This window comes from Myxine glutinosa, chromosome 1 (genome assembly GCF_964187855.1).
Source record: "Myxine glutinosa chromosome 1, kmMyxGlut1.1, whole genome shotgun sequence".
Taxonomy (NCBI): domain Eukaryota; kingdom Metazoa; phylum Chordata; class Myxini; order Myxiniformes; family Myxinidae; genus Myxine; species Myxine glutinosa.
In genome coordinates, this window is record NC_136261.1 from 96,824,741 (window position 1) to 96,842,450 (window position 17,710).

A 17,710-nucleotide genomic window follows, 5' to 3' on the forward strand; every position below is an offset into this window, starting at 1 on the left:
TTTCCGGTTCAAAAAACGTTGTTGTGGAGGAGTCTTCTGGTTCACAAGACGTTGTTGTAGAGGAGTCTTCCAGTTCACAAGACGTTGTTGTGGAACAGTCTTCCAGTTCACAAGACGTTGTTGTGGAGGAGTCTTCCGGTTCACAAGACGTTGTGGAGGAGTCTTACGGTTCACAAGGCGTTGTTGTGGAGGAGTCTTCCGGTTCACAAGACGTTGTTGTGGAGGAGTCTTCTGGGTCACAAAACGTTGTTGTGGAGGAGTCTTCCGGTTCACAAGACGTTGTTGTGGAGGAGTCTTCCGGTTCACAAGACGTTGTTGTGGAGGAGTCTTCCGGTTCACAAGACGTTGTTGTGGAGGAGTCATTTGGTCAGCAAGACGTTGTTGTGGAGGAGTCCTCTGGTCCACAAGACGTTGTTGTGGAGGAGTCATTGGGTTAGCAAGACGTTGTTGTGGATGAGACTTATCGTTTACAATACGTTGTTGTGGAGGAGTCTTCCGGTTCGCAAGACGTTGTTGTGGAGAAGTCTTTTGGTTCACAAGACGTTGTTGTGGAGGAGTCTTCCGGTTCACAAGACGTTGTTGTGGAGGAGTCTTCCGGTTCACAAGACGTTGTTGATCTATGTAATACCGGCACCATCCGCACAATAGAGATTAGTGGTGGTGACTGCAGAAATCTGTTGTCGGATTGGCGCACACTCGCACCCCTTGTTAACCAATAAGAATGGACAGGATTCTAACATTTTCTCCAGTGACCATCCTGATCGGTGACGAAACTATAATCGATAGTAATTGATAGATTAAAAATTTGGAAATGCTCTGCGACCCTCCGCCAGGTCTGCAGGTGTGTTCCATTGTCAATAAACTTGTGGAGTGCTCGCCTAATTTTAAACACTCAAGCAAGCACTCCAAAGAAACGGTTGAGAAGGAACGGCTGGCTTGGCAAGCGACAGCAAGCTGATTGCTCATGGAAAATACATTGTGTTGCAAAGCCTGATTGTCGTTAAGGACGCGTAGACTGCCTGGAAACCGCGAAGCCACGCCCCTCGGTCAGTTGTGTTTTTAATGAGTCGAAATCGATGAACTAGTGCAACTTATAAACGTCTAATTGCTTCACTGTGAGTTGTGTTGTCCTTTAAAAGCCTGAAATATCATATGAAAACGAAGGTGGTTTCCTCGAGAAGAAGGAACGAGGTCAGAATACCTTCAAAGTATTAAATTGCTTATTTAAGTTGTGATTTTAACAGATTTTGAGGTTGTTTGAATATGACTAAAGGAAAGTTATTCGAATATTCCCTTTTGGAGAATTTCTCAAAGAAATCCGCAATGAGGGAAACTCATGTGAGCTCCATCGGACGATGAACGGAGGAAAGGCGACGGTAAAGAGAGGGAAATAAAGCACAAACGTTTGGACGGATCAGGAGGGCGTGTCCTCGACGAAGTCCGACTTTCCGGCATATAAATCGCGCAATTCAGCCAATTGATCTGGGTAGTGAACGTTCACCACCTCGTTGTCTCTTGTGGTCAAAGCTCCTTGGTCCTTGGAGGAGTCTTCCGGTTCACAAGACGTTGTTGTGGATGAGTCTTCCGGTTCACAAGACGTTGGGGTGGAGGAGTCTTCCGGTTCACAAGACGTTGTTGTGGAGGATTCTTCCGGTTCACAAGATGTTGTTGTGGAGGAGTCTTTCGGTTTACAAGACGTTGTTGTGGAGGAGTCTTCCAGTTCAAAATATGTTGTTGTGGAGAAGTCTTTTGGTTCACAAGACGTTGTTGTGGAGGAGTCTTCCGGTTCACAAGACGTTGTTGTGGAGGAGTCTTCCGGTTCACAAGACGTTGTTGTGGAGGAGTCTTCCGGTTCACAAGACATTGTTGTGGAGGAGTCTTCCTGTTCACAAGACGTTGTTGTGGAGGAGTCTTCCGGTTCACAAGACGTTGTTGTGGAGGAGTCCTCTGGTTCACAAGACATTGTTGTGGAGGAGTCTTCTGGTTCACAAGACGTTGTTGTGGATGAGACTTATGGTTCACAAGACGTTGTTTTGGAGGAGTCATTGGGTCAGCAAGACGTTGTTGTGGATGAGACTTATGGTTCACAAGACGTTGTTGTGGAGGAGACTTATGGTTCATAAGACGTTGTTGTGGAGGAGTCTTCCGGTTCTCAAGACATTGTTGTGGAGGAGTCTTCCGGTTCACAAGACGTTGTTGCGGAGGAGTTTTCCGGTTCAAAAAACGTTGTTGTGGAGGAGTCTTCTGGTTCACAAGACGTTGTTGTAGAGGAGTCTTCCAGTTCACAAGACGTTGTTGTGGAATAGTCTTCCAGTTCACAAGACGTTGTTGTGGAGGAGTCTTCCGGTTCACAAGACGTTGTTGTGGAGGAGTATTCCGGTTCACAAGACGTTGTTGTGGATGAGTCTTCTGGTTCACAAGACGTTGGGGTGGAGGAGTCTTCCGGTTCACAAGAAGTTGTTGTGGAGGATTCTTCCGGTTCACAAGATGTTGTTGTGGAGGAGTCTTTCGGTTTACAAGACGTTGTTGTGGAGGAGTCTTCCAGTTCAAAATATGTTGTTGTGGAGAAGTCTTTTGGTTCACAAGACGTTGTTGTGGAGGAGTCTTCCAGTTCACAAGACGTTGTTGTGGAGGAGTCTTCCGTTTCACAAGACGTTGTTGTGGAGGAGTCTTCCAGTTCACAAGACATTGTTGTGGAGGAGTCTTCCTGTTCACAAGACGTTGTTGTGGAGGAGTCTTCCGATTCACAAGACGTTGTTGTGGAGGAGTCCTCTGGATCACAAGACATTGTTGTGGAGGAGTCTTCTGGTTCACAAGACGTTGTTGTGGATGAGACTTATGGTTCACAAGACATTGTTGTGGAGGAGTCATTGGGTCAGCAAGACGTTGTTGTGGATGAGACTTATGGTTCACAAGACGTTGTTGTGGAGGAGACTTATGGTTCATAAGACGTTGTTGTGGAGGAGTCTTCCGGTTCACAAGACATTGTTGTGGAGGAGTCTTCCGGTTCACAAGACGTTGTTGCGGAAGAGTTTTCCGGTTCAAAAAACGTTGTTGTGGAGGAGTCTTCCGGTTCACAAGACGTTGTTGTAGAGGAGTCTTCCTGTTCACAAGACGTTGTTGTGGAGGAGTCTTCCGGTTCACAAGACGTTGTTGTGGAGGAGTCTTCCGGTTCACAAGACGTTGTTGTGGAGGAGTCTTCCGGTTCACAAGACGTTGTTGATCTATGTAATACCGGCACCATCCGCACAATAGAGATTAGTGGTGGTGACTGCAGAAATCTGTTGTCGGATTGGCGCACACTCGCACCCCCTGTTAACCAATAAGAATGGACAGGATTCTAACATTTTCTCCAGTGACCATCCTGATCGATGACGAAACTGTAATCGATAGTAATTGATAGATTAAAAATTTGGAAATGCTCTGCGACCCTCCGCCAGGTCTGCAGGTGTGTTCCATTGTCAATAAACTTGTGGAGTGCTCGCCTAATTTTAAACACTCAAGCAAGCACTCCAAAGAAACGGTTGAGAAGGAACGGCTGGCTTGGCAAGCGACAGCAAGCTGATTGCTCATGGAAAATACATTGTGTTGCAAAGCCTGATTGTCGTTAAGGACGCGTAGACTGCCTGGAAACCGCGAAGCCACGCCCCTCGGTCAGTTGTGTTTTTAATGAGTCGAAATCGATGAACTAGTGCAACTTATAAACGTCTAATTGCTTCACTGTGAGTTGTGTTGTCCTTTAAAAGCCTGAAATATCATATGAAAACGAAGGTGGTTTCCTCGAGAAGAAGGAACGAGGTCAGAATACCATCAAAGTATTAAATTGCTTATTTAAGTTGTGATTTTAACAGATTTTGAGGTTGTTTGAAGATGACTAAAGGAAAGTTATTCGAATATTCCCTTTTGGAGAATTTCTCAAAGAAATCCGCAATGAGGGAAACTCATGTGAGCTCCATCGGACGATGAACGGAGGAAAGGCGACGGTAAAGAGAGGGAAATAAAGCACAAACGTTTGGACGGATCAGGAGGGCGTGTCCTCGACGAAGTCCGACTTTCCGGCATATAAATCGCGCAATTCAGCCAATTGATCTGGGTAGTGAACGTTCACCACCTCGTTGTCTCTTGTGGTCAAAGCTCCTTGGTCCTTGGAGGAGTCTTCCGGTTCACAAGACGTTGTTGTGGATGAGTCTTCCGGTTCACAAGACGTTGGGGTGGAGGAGTCTTCCGGTTCACAAGACGTTGTTGTGGAGGATTCTTCCGGTTCACAAGATGTTGTTGTGGAGGAGTCTTTCGGTTTACAAGACGTTGTTGTGGAGGAGTCTTCCAGTTCAAAATATGTTGTTGTGGAGAAGTCTTTTGGTTCACAAGACGTTGTTGTGGAGGAGTCTTCCGGTTCACAAGACGTTGTTGTGGAGGAGTCTTCCGGTTCACAAGACGTTGTTGTGGAGGAATCTTCCGGTTCACAAGACATTGTTGTGGAGGAGTCTTCCTGTTCACAAGACGTTGTTGTGGAGGAGTCTTCCGGTTCACAAGACGTTGTTGTGGAGGAGTCCTCTGGTTCACAAGACATTGTTGTGGAGGAGTCTTCTGGTTCACAAGACGTTGTTGTGGATGAGACTTATGGTTCACAAGACGTTGTTTTGGAGGAGTCATTGGGTCAGCAAGACGTTGTTGTGGATGAGACTTATGGTTCACAAGACGTTGTTGTGGAGGAGACTTATGGTTCATAAGACGTTGTTGTGGAGGAGTCTTCCGGTTCTCAAGACATTGTTGTGGAGGAGTCTTCCGGTTCACAAGACGTTGTTGTGGAGGAGTTTTCCGGTTCAAAAAACGTTGTTGTGGAGGAGTCTTCTGGTTCACAAGACGTTGTTGTAGAGGAGTCTTCCAGTTCACAAGACGTTGTTGTGGAATAGTCTTCCAGTTCACAAGACGTTGTTGTGGAGGAGTCTTCCGGTTCACAAGACGTTGTTGTGGAGGAGTATTCCGGTTCACAAGACGTTGTTGTGGATGAGTCTTCTGGTTCACAAGACGTTGGGGTGGAGGAGTCTTCCGGTTCACAAGAAGTTGTTGTGGAGGATTCTTCCGGTTCACAAGATGTTGTTGTGGAGGAGTCTTTCGGTTTACAAGACGTTGTTGTGGAGGAGTCTTCCAGTTCAAAATATGTTGTTGTGGAGAAGTCTTTTGGTTCACAAGACGTTGTTGTGGAGGAGTCTTCCAGTTCACAAGACGTTGTTGTGGAGGAGTCTTCCGTTTCACAAGACGTTGTTGTGGAGGAGTCTTCCAGTTCACAAGACATTGTTGTGGAGGAGTCTTCCTGTTCACAAGACGTTGTTGTGGAGGAGTCTTCCGATTCACAAGACGTTGTTGTGGAGGAGTCCTCTGGTTCACAAGACATTGTTGTGGAGGAGTCTTCTGGTTCACAAGACGTTGTTGTGGATGAGACTTATGGTTCACAAGACATTGTTGTGGAGGAGTCTTCTGGTTCACAAGACGTTGTTGTGGATGAGACTTATGGTTCACAAGACGTTGTTGTGGAGGAGACTTATGGTTCATAAGACGTTGTTGTGGAGGAGTCTTCCGGTTCACAAGACATTGTTGTGGAGGAGTCTTCCGGTTCACAAGACGTTGTTGCGGAGGAGTTTTCCGGTTCATAAAACGTTGTTGTGGAGGAGTCTTCTGGTTCACAAGACGTTGTTGTAGAGGAGTCTTCCTGTTCACAAGACGTTGTTGTGGAGGAGTCTTCCGGTTCACAAGACGTTGTTGTGGAGGAGTCTTCCGGTTCACAAGACGTTGTTGTGGAGGAGTCTTCTGGTTCACAAGACGTTGTTGATCTATGTAATACCGGCACCATCCGCACAATAGAGATTAGTGGTGGTGACTGCAGAAATCTGTTGTCGGATTGGCGCACCCTCGCACCCCCTGTTAACCAATAAGAATGGACAGGATTCTAACATTTTCTCCAGTGACCATCCTGATCGATGACGAAACTGTAATCGATCGTAATTGATAGATTAAAAATTTGGAAATGCTCTGCGACCCTCCGCCAGGTCTGCAGGTGTGTTCCATTGTCAATAAACTTGTGGAGTGCTCGCCTAATTTTAAACACTCAAGCAGGCACTCCAAAGAAACGGTTGAGAAGGAACGGCTGGCTTGGCAAGCGACAGCAAGCTGATTGCTCATGGAAAATACATTGTGTTGCAAAGCCTGATTGTCGTTAAGGACGCGTAGACTGCCTGGAAACCGCGAAGCCACGCCCCTCGGTCAGTTGTGTTTTTAATGAGTCGAAATCGATGAACTAGTGCAACTTATAAACGTCTAATTGCTTCACTGTGAGTTGTGTTGTCCTTTAAAAGCCTGAAATATCATATGAAAACGAAGGTGGTTTCCTCGAGAAGAAGGAACGAGGTCAGAATACCTTCAAAGTATTAAATTGCTTATTTAAGTTGTGATTTTAACAGATTTTGAGGTTGTTTGAAGATGACTAAAGGAAAGTTATTCGAATATTCCCTTTTGGAGAATTTCTCAAAGAAATCCGCAATGAGGGAAACTCATGTGAGCTCCATCGGACGATGAACGGAGGAAAGGCGACGGTAAAGAGAGGGAAATAAAGCACAAACGTTTGGACGGATCAGGAGGGCGTGTCCTCGACGAAGTCCGACTTTCCGGCATATAAATCGCGCAATTCAGCCAATTGATCTGGGTAGTGAACGTTCACCACCTCGTTGTCTCTTGTGGTCAAAGCTCCTTGGTCCTTGGAGGAGTCTTCCGGTTCACAAGACGTTGTTGTGGATGAGTCTTCCGGTTCACAAGACGTTGGGGTGGAGGAGTCTTCCGGTTCACAAGACGTTGTTGTGGAGGATTCTTCCGGTTCACAAGATGTTGTTGTGGAGGAGTCTTTCGGTTTACAAGACGTTGTTGTGGAGGAGTCTTCCAGTTCAAAATATGTTGTTGTGGAGAAGTCTTTTGGTTCACAAGACGTTGTTGTGGAGGAGTCTTCCGGTTCACAAGACGTTGTTGTGGAGGAGTCTTCCGGTTCACAAGACGTTGTTGTGGAGGAGTCTTCCGGTTCACAAGACATTGTTGTGGAGGAGTCTTCCTGTTCACAAGACGTTGTTGTGGAGGAGTCTTCCGGTTCACAAGACGTTGTTGTGGAGGAGTCCTCTGGTTCACAAGACATTGTTGTGGAGGAGTCTTCCTGTTCACAAGACGTTGTTGTGGAGGAGTCTTCCGGTTCACAAGACGTTGTTGTGGAGGAGTCCTCTTGTTCACAAGACGTTGTTGTGGAGGAGTCTTCCGGTTCACAAGACGTTGTTGTGGAGGAGTATTCCGGTTCACAAGACGTTGTTGTGGAGGAGTCTTCCGGTTCACAAGACGTTGTTGTGGAGGAGTCTTCCGGTTCACAAGACAATGTTGTGGAGGAGTCTTCCTGTTCACAAGACGTTGTTGTGGAGGAGTCTTCCGGTTCACAAGACGTTGTTGTGGAGGAGTCCTCTGGTTCACAATACATTGTTGTGGAGGAGTCTTCCTGTTCACAAGACGTTGTTGTGGAGGAGTCTTCCGGTTCACAAGACGTTGTTGTGGAGGAGTCCTCTGTTTCACAAGACATTGTTGTGGAGGAGTCATTGGGTCAGCAAGACGTTGTTGTGAATGAGACTTATGGTTCACAAGACGTTGTTGTGGAGGAGACCTATGGTTCATAAGACGTTGTTGTGGAGGAGTCTTCCGGTTCACAAGACGTTGTTGTGGAGGAGTCTTCCGGTTCACAAGACGTTGTTGTGGAGGAGTCTTCTGGTCACAAGACGTTGTTTTGTGGAGGAGTCTTCCGGTTCACAAGACGTTGTGGAGGAGTCTTATGGTTCACAAGGCGTTGTTGTGGAGGAGTCTTCCGGTTCACAAGACGTTGTTGTGGAGGAGTCTTCTGGGTCACAAAACGTTGTTGTGGAGGAGTCTTCCGGTTCACAAGACGTTGTTGTGGAGGAGTCTTCCGGTTCACAAGACGTTGTTGTGGAGGAGTCTTCCGGTTCACAAGACGTTGTTGTGGAGGAGTCATTTGGTCAGCAAGACGTTGTTGTGGAGGAGTCCTCTGGTCCACAAGACGTTGTTGTGGAGGAGTCATTGGGTTAGCAAGACGTTGTTGTGGATGAGACTTATCGTTTACAATACGTTGTTGTGGAGGAGTCTTCCGGTTCACAGGACGTTGTTGATCTATGTAATACCGGCACCATCCGCACAATAGAGATTAGTGGTGGTGACTGCAGAAATCTGTTGTCGGATTGGCGCACACTCGCACCCCTTGTTAACCAATAAGAATGGACAGGATTCTAACATTTTCTCCAGTGACCATCCTGATCGGTGACGAAACTGTAATCGATAGTAATTGATAGATTAAAAATTTGGAAATGCTCTGCGACCCTCCGCCAGGTCTGCAGGTGTGTTCCATTGTCAATAAACTTGTGGAGTGCTCGCCTAATTTTAAACACTCAAGCAAGCACTCCAAAGAAACGGTTGAGAAGGAACGGCTGGCTTGGCAAGCGACAGCAAGCTGATTGCTCATGGAAAATACATTGTGTTGCAAAGCCTGATTGTCGTTAAGGACGCGTAGACTGCCTGGAAACCGCGAAGCCACGCCCCTCGGTCAGTTGTGTTTTTAATGAGTCGAAATCGATGAACTAGTGCAACTTATAAACGTCTAATTGCTTCACTGTGAGTTGTGTTGTCCTGTAAAAGCCTGAAATATCATATGAAAACGAAGGTGGTTTCCTCGAGAAGAAGGAACGAGGTCAGAATACCTTCAAAGTATTAAATTGCTTATTTAAGTTGTGATTTTAACAGATTTTGAGGTTGTTTGAATATGACTAAAGGAAAGTTATTCGAATATTCCCTTTTGGAGAATTTCTCAAAGAAATCCGCAATGAGGGAAACTCATGTGAGCTCCATCGGACGATGAACGGAGGACAGGCGACGGTAAAGAGAGGGAAATAAAGCACAAACGTTTGGATGGATCAGGAGGGCGTGTCCTCGACGAAGTCCGACTTTCCAGCATATAAATCGCGCAATTCAGCCAATTGATCTGGGTAGTGAACGTTCACCACCTCGTTGTCTCTTGTGGTCAAAGCTCCTTGGTCCTTGGAGGAGTCTTCCGGTTCACAAGACGTTGTTGTGGATGAGTCTTCCGGTTCACAAGACGTTGGGGTGGAGGAGTCTTCCGGTTCACAAGACGTTGTTGTGGAGGATTCTTCCGGTTCACAAGATGTTGTTGTGGAGGAGTCTTTCGGTTTACAAGACGTTGTTGTGGAGGAGTCTTCCAGTTCAAAATATGTTGTTGTGGAGAAGTCTTTTGGTTCACAAGACGTTGTTGTGGAGGAGTCTTCCGGTTCACAAGACGTTGTTGTGGAGGAGTCTTCCGGTTCACAAGACGTTGTTGTGGAGGAGTCTTCCGGTTCACAAGACATTGTTGTGGAGGAGTCTTGCTGTTCACAAGACGTTGTTGTGGAGGAGTCTTCCGGTTCACAAGACGTTGTTGTGGAGGAGTCCTCTGGTTCACAAGACATTGTTGTGGAGGAGTCTTCTGGTTCACAAGACGTTGTTGTGGATGAGACTTATGGTTCACAAGACGTTGTTTTGGAGGAGTCATTGGGTCAGCAAGACGTTGTTGTGGATGAGACTTATGGTTCACAAGACGTTGTTGTGGAGGAGACTTATGGTTCATAAGACGTTGTTGTGGAGGAGTCTTCCGGTTCACAAGACGTTGTTGTGGAGGAGTCTTCCGGTTCACAAGACGTTGTTGTGGAGGAGTCTTCCGGTTCACAAGACATTGTTGTGGAGGAGTCTTGCTGTTCACAAGACGTTGTTGCCGAGGAGTTTTCCGGTTCATAAAACGTTGTTGTGGAGGAGTCTTCTGGTTCACAAGACGTTGTTGTAGAGGAGTCTTCCTGTTCACAAGACGTTGTTGTGGAGGAGTCTTCCGGTTCACAAGACGTTGTTGTGGAGGAGTCTTCCGGTTCACAAGACGTTGTTGTGGAGGAGTCTTCTGGTTCACAAGACGTTGTTGATCTATGTAATACCGGCACCATCCGCACAATAGAGATTAGTGGTGGTGACTGCAGAAATCTGTTGTCGGATTGGCGCACCCTCGCACCCCCTGTTAACCAATAAGAATGGACAGGATTCTAACATTTTCTCCAGTGACCATCCTGATCGATGACGAAACTGTAATCGATAGTAATTGATAGATTAAAAATTTGGAAATGCTCTGCGACCCTCCGCCAGGTCTGCAGGTGTGTTCCATTGTCAATAAACTTGTGGAGTGCTCGCCTAATTTTAAACACTCAAGCAGGCACTCCAAAGAAACGGTTGAGAAGGAACGGCTGGCTTGGCAAGCGACAGCAAGCTGATTGCTCATGGAAAATACATTGTGTTGCAAAGCCTGATTGTCGTTAAGGACGCGTAGACTGCCTGGAAACCGCGAAGCCACGCCCCTCGGTCAGTTGTGTTTTTAATGAGTCGAAATCGATGAACTAGTGCAACTTATAAACGTCTAATTGCTTCACTGTGAGTTGTGTTGTCCTTTAAAAGCCTGAAATATCATATGAAAACGAAGGTGGTTTCCTCGAGAAGAAGGAACGAGGTCAGAATACCTTCAAAGTATTAAATTGCTTGTTTAAGTTGTGATTTTAACAGATTTTGAGGTTGTTTGAAGATGACTAAAGGAAAGTTATTCGAATATTCCCTTTTGGAGAATTTCTCAAAGAAATCCGCAATGAGGGAAACTCATGTGAGCTCCATCGGACGATGAACGGAGGAAAGGCGACGGTAAAGAGAGGGAAATAAAGCACAAACGTTTGGACGGATCAGGAGGGCGTGTCCTCGACGAAGTCCGACTTTCCGGCATATAAATCGCGCAATTCAGCCAATTGATCTGGGTAGTGAACGTTCACCACCTCGTTGTCTCTTGTGGTCAAAGCTCCTTGGTCCTTGGAGGAGTCTTCCGGTTCACAAGACGTTGTTGTGGATGAGTCTTCCGGTTCACAAGACGTTGGGGTGGAGGAGTCTTCCGGTTCACAAGACGTTGTTGTGGAGGATTCTTCCGGTTCACAAGATGTTGTTGTGGAGGAGTCTTTCGGTTTACAAGACGTTGTTGTGGAGGAGTCTTCCAGTTCAAAATATGTTGTTGTGGAGAAGTCTTTTGGTTCACAAGACGTTGTTGTGGAGGAGTCTTCCGGTTCACAAGACGTTGTTGTGGAGGAGTCTTCCGGTTCACAAGACGTTGTTGTGGAGGAGTCTTCCGGTTCACAAGACATTGTTGTGGAGGAGTCTTCCTGTTCACAAGACGTTGTTGTGGAGGAGTCTTCCGGTTCACAAGACGTTGTTGTGGAGGAGTCCTCTGGTTCACAAGACATTGTTGTGGAGGAGTCTTCCTGTTCACAAGACGTTGTTGTGGAGGAGTCTTCCGGTTCACAAGACGTTGTTGTGGAGGAGTCCTCTTGTTCACAAGACGTTGTTGTGGAGGAGTCTTCCGGTTCACAAGACGTTGTTGTGGAGGAGTATTCCGGTTCACAAGACGTTGTTGTGGAGGAGTCTTCCGGTTCACAAGACGTTGTTGTGGAGGAGTCTTCCGGTTCACAAGACAATGTTGTGGAGGAGTCTTCCTGTTCACAAGACGTTGTTGTGGAGGAGTCTTCCGGTTCACAAGACGTTGTTGTGGAGGAGTCCTCTGGTTCACAATACATTGTTGTGGAGGAGTCTTCCTGTTCACAAGACGTTGTTGTGGAGGAGTCTTCCGGTTCACAAGACGTTGTTGTGGAGGAGTCCTCTGTTTCACAAGACATTGTTGTGGAGGAGTCATTGGGTCAGCAAGACGTTGTTGTGAATGAGACTTATGGTTCACAAGACGTTGTTGTGGAGGAGACCTATGGTTCATAAGACGTTGTTGTGGAGGAGTCTTCCGGTTCACAAGACGTTGTTGTGGAGGAGTCTTCCGGTTCACAAGACGTTGTTGTGGAGGAGTCTTCTGGTCACAAGACGTTGTTTTGTGGAGGAGTCTTCCGGTTCACAAGACGTTGTGGAGGAGTCTTATGGTTCACAAGGCGTTGTTGTGGAGGAGTCTTCCGGTTCACAAGACGTTGTTGTGGAGGAGTCTTCTGGGTCACAAAACGTTGTTGTGGAGGAGTCTTCCGGTTCACAAGACGTTGTTGTGGAGGAGTCTTCCGGTTCACAAGACGTTGTTGTGGAGGAGTCTTCCGGTTCACAAGACGTTGTTGTGGAGGAGTCATTTGGTCAGCAAGACGTTGTTGTGGAGGAGTCCTCTGGTCCACAAGACGTTGTTGTGGAGGAGTCATTGGGTTAGCAAGACGTTGTTGTGGATGAGACTTATCGTTTACAATACGTTGTTGTGGAGGAGTCTTCCGGTTCACAAGACGTTGTTGATCTATGTAATACCGGCACCATCCGCACAATAGAGATTAGTGGTGGTGACTGCAGAAATCTGTTGTCGGATTGGCGCACACTCGCACCCCTTGTTAACCAATAAGAATGGACAGGATTCTAACATTTTCTCCAGTGACCATCCTGATCGGTGACGAAACTGTAATCGATAGTAATTGATAGATTAAAAATTTGGAAATGCTCTGCGACCCTCCGCCAGGTCTGCAGGTGTGTTCCATTGTCAATAAACTTGTGGAGTGCTCGCCTAATTTTAAACACTCAAGCAAGCACTCCAAAGAAACGGTTGAGAAGGAACGGCTGGCTTGGCAAGCGACAGCAAGCTGATTGCTCATGGAAAATACATTGTGTTGCAAAGCCTGATTGTCGTTAAGGACGCGTAGACTGCCTGGAAACCGCGAAGCCACGCCCCTCGGTCAGTTGTGTTTTTAATGAGTCGAAATCGATGAACTAGTGCAACTTATAAACGTCTAATTGCTTCACTGTGAGTTGTGTTGTCCTGTAAAAGCCTGAAATATCATATGAAAACGAAGGTGGTTTCCTCGAGAAGAAGGAACGAGGTCAGAATACCTTCAAAGTATTAAATTGCTTATTTAAGTTGTGATTTTAACAGATTTTGAGGTTGTTTGAATATGACTAAAGGAAAGTTATTCGAATATTCCCTTTTGGAGAATTTCTCAAAGAAATCCGCAATGAGGGAAACTCATGTGAGCTCCATCGGACGATGAACGGAGGACAGGCGACGGTAAAGAGAGGGAAATAAAGCACAAACGTTTGGATGGATCAGGAGGGCGTGTCCTCGACGAAGTCCGACTTTCCAGCATATAAATCGCGCAATTCAGCCAATTGATCTGGGTAGTGAACGTTCACCACCTCGTTGTCTCTTGTGGTCAAAGCTCCTTGGTCCTTGGAGGAGTCTTCCGGTTCACAAGACGTTGTTGTGGATGAGTCTTCCGGTTCACAAGACGTTGGGGTGGAGGAGTCTTCCGGTTCACAAGACGTTGTTGTGGAGGATTCTTCCGGTTCACAAGATGTTGTTGTGGAGGAGTCTTTCGGTTTACAAGACGTTGTTGTGGAGGAGTCTTCCAGTTCAAAATATGTTGTTGTGGAGAAGTCTTTTGGTTCACAAGACGTTGTTGTGGAGGAGTCTTCCGGTTCACAAGACGTTGTTGTGGAGGAGTCTTCCGGTTCACAAGACGTTGTTGTGGAGGAGTCTTCCGGTTCACAAGACATTGTTGTGGAGGAGTCTTGCTGTTCACAAGACGTTGTTGTGGAGGAGTCTTCCGGTTCACAAGACGTTGTTGTGGAGGAGTCCTCTGGTTCACAAGACATTGTTGTGGAGGAGTCTTCTGGTTCACAAGACGTTGTTGTGGATGAGACTTATGGTTCACAAGACGTTGTTTTGGAGGAGTCATTGGGTCAGCAAGACGTTGTTGTGGATGAGACTTATGGTTCACAAGACGTTGTTGTGGAGGAGACTTATGGTTCATAAGACGTTGTTGTGGAGGAGTCTTCCGGTTCTCAAGACATTGTTGTGGAGGAGTCTTCCGGTTCACAAGACGTTGTTGCGGAGGAGTTTTCCGGTTCAAAAAACGTTGTTGTGGAGGAGTCTTCTGGTTCACAAGACGTTGTTGTAGAGGAGTCTTCCAGTTCACAAGACGTTGTTGTGGAATAGTCTTCCAGTTCACAAGACGTTGTTGTGGAGGAGTCTTCCGGTTCACAAGACGTTGTTGTGGAGGAGTATTCCGGTTCACAAGACGTTGTTGTGGATGAGTCTTCTGGTTCACAAGACGTTGGGGTGGAGGAGTCTTCCGGTTCACAAGAAGTTGTTGTGGAGGATTCTTCCGGTTCACAAGATGTTGTTGTGGAGGAGTCTTTCGGTTTACAAGACGTTGTTGTGGAGGAGTCTTCCAGTTCAAAATATGTTGTTGTGGAGAAGTCTTTTGGTTCACAAGACGTTGTTGTGGAGGAGTCTTCCAGTTCACAAGACGTTGTTGTGGAGGAGTCTTCCGTTTCACAAGACGTTGTTGTGGAGGAGTCTTCCAGTTCACAAGACATTGTTGTGGAGGAGTCTTCCTGTTCACAAGACGTTGTTGTGGAGGAGTCTTCCGATTCACAAGACGTTGTTGTGGAGGAGTCCTCTGGTTCACAAGACATTGTTGTGGAGGAGTCTTCTGGTTCACAAGACGTTGTTGTGGATGAGACTTATGGTTCACAAGACGTTGTTGTGGAGGAGACTTATGGTTCATAAGACGTTGTTGTGGAGGAGTCTTCCGGTTCACAAGACATTGTTGTGGAGGAGTCTTCCGGTTCACAAGACGTTGTTGCGGAGGAGTTTTCCGGTTCAAAAAACGTTGTTGTGGAGGAGTCTTCTGGTTCACAAGACTTGTTGTAGAGGAGTCTTCCAGTTCACAAGACGTTGTTGTGGAACAGTCTTCCAGTACACAAGACGTTGTTGTGGAGGAGTCTTCCGGTTCACAAGACGTTGTTGTGGAGGAGTCTTCCGGTTCACAAGACGTTGTTGATCTATGTAATACCGGCACCATCCGCACAATAGAGATTAGTGGTGGTGACTGCAGAAATCTGTTGTCGGATTGGCGCACACTCGCACCCCCTGTTAACCAATAAGAATGGACAGGATTCTAACATTTTCTCCAGTGACCATCCTGATCGATGACGAAACTGTAATCGATAGTAATTGATAGATTAAAAATTTGGAAATGCTCTGCGACCCTCCGCCAGGTCTGCAGGTGTGTTCCATTGTCAATAAACTTGTGGAGTGCTCGCCTAATTTTAAACACTCAAGCAAGCACTCCAAAGAAACGGTTGAGAAGGAACGGCTGGCTTGGCAAGCGACAGCAAGCTGATTGCTCATGGAAAATACATTGTGTTGCAAAGCCTGATTGTCGTTAAGGACGCGTAGACTGCCTGGAAACCGCGAAGCCACGCCCCTCGGTCAGTTGTGTTTTTAATGAGTCGAAATCGATGAACTAGTGCAACTTATAAACGTCTAATTGCTTCACTGTGAGTTGTGTTGTCCTTTAAAAGCCTGAAATATCATATGAAAACGAAGGTGGTTTCCTCGAGAAGAAGGAACGAGGTCAGAATACCTTCAAAGTATTAAATTGCTTATTTAAGTTGTGATTTTAACAGATTTTGAGGTTGTTTGAAGATGACTAAAGGAAAGTTATTCGAATATTCCCTTTTGGAGAATTTCTCAAAGAAATCCGCAATGAGGGAAACTCATGTGAGCTCCATCGGACGATGAACGGAGGAAAGGCGACGGTAAAGAGAGGGAAATAAAGCACAAACGTTTGGACGGATCAGGAGGGCGTGTCCTCGACGAAGTCCGACTTTCCGGCATATAAATCGCGCAATTCAGCCAATTGATCTGGGTAGTGAACGTTCACCACCTCGTTGTCTCTTGTGGTCAAAGCTCCTTGGTCCTTGGAGGAGTCTTCCGGTTCACAAGACGTTGTTGTGGATGAGTCTTCCGGTTCACAAGACGTTGGGGTGGAGGAGTCTTCCGGTTCACAAGACGTTGTTGTGGAGGATTCTTCCGGTTCACAAGATGTTGTTGTGGAGGAGTCTTTCGGTTTACAAGACGTTGTTGTGGAGGAGTCTTCCAGTTCAAAATATGTTGTTGTGGAGAAGTCTTTTGGTTCACAAGACGTTGTTGTGGAGGAGTCTTCCGGTTCACAAGACGTTGTTGTGGAGGAGTCTTCCGGTTCACAAGACGTTGTTGTGGAGGAGTCTTCCGGTTCACAAGACATTGTTGTGGAGGAGTCTTCCTGTTCACAAGACGTTGTTGTGGAGGAGTCTTCCGGTTCACAAGACGTTGTTGTGGAGGAGTCCTCTGGTTCACAAGACATTGTTGTGGAGGAGTCTTCCTGTTCACAAGACGTTGTTGTGGAGGAGTCTTCCGGTTCACAAGACGTTGTTGTGGAGGAGTCCTATTGTTCACAAGACGTTGTTGTGGAGGAGTCTTCCGGTTCACAAGACGTTGTTGTGGAGGAGTATTCCGGTTCACAAGACGTTGTTGTGGAGGAGTATTCCGGTTCACAAGACGTTGTTGTGGAGGAGTCTTCCGGTTCACAAGACGTTGTTGTGGAGGAGTCTTCCGGTTCACAAGACATTGTTGTGGAGGAGTCTTCCTGTTCACAAGACGTTGTTGTGGAGGAGTCTTCCGGTTCACAAGACGTTGTTGTGGAGGAGTCCTCTGGTTCACAATACATTGTTGTGGAGGAGTCTTCCTGTTCACAAGACGTTGTTGTGGAGGAGTCTTCCGGTTCACAAGACGTTGTTGTGGAGGAGTCCTCTGGTTCACAAGACATTGTTGTGGAGGAGTCATTGGGTCAGCAAGACGTTGTTGTGAATGAGACTTATGGTTCACAAGACGTTGTTGTGGAGGAGACTTATGGTTCATAAGACGTTGTTGTGGAGGAGTCTTCCGGTTCACAAGACGTTGTTGTGGAGGAGTCTTCAGGTTCACAAGACGTTGTTGTGGAGGAGTCTTCTGGTCACAAGACGTTGTTTTGTGGAGGAGTCTTCCGGTTCACAAGACGTTGTGGAGGAGTCTTACGGTTCACAAGGCGTTGTTGTGGAGGAGTCTTCCGGTTCACAAGACGTTGTTGTGGAGGAGTCTTCTGGGTCACAAAACGTTGTTGTGGAGGAGTCTTCCGGTTCACAAGACGTTGTTGTGGAGGAGTCTTCCGGTTCACAAGACGTTGTTGTGGAGGAGTCTTCCGGTTCACAAGACGTTGTTGTGGATGAGACTTATCGTTTACAATACGTTGTTGTGGAGGAGTCTTCCGGTTCGCAAGACGTTGTTGTGGAGAAGTCTTTTGGTTCACAAGACGTTGTTGTGGAGGAGTCTTCCGGTTCACAAGACGTTGTTGTGGAGGAGTCTTCCGGTTCACAAGACGTTGATGATCTATGTAATACCGGCACCATCCGCACAATAGAGATTAGTGGTGGTGACTGCAGAAATCTGTTGTCGGATTGGCGCACACTCGCACCCCTTGTTAACCAATAAGAATGGACAGGATTCTAACATTTTCTCCAGTGACCATCCTGATCGGTGACGAAACTGTAATCGATAGTAATTGATAGATTAAAAATTTGGAAATGCTCTGCGACCCTCCGCCAGCTCTGCAGGTGTGTTCCATTGTCAATAAACTTGTGGAGTGCTCGCCTAATTTTAAACACTCAAGCAAGCACTCCAAAGAAACGGTTGAGAAGGAACGGCTGGCTTGGCAAGCGACAGCAA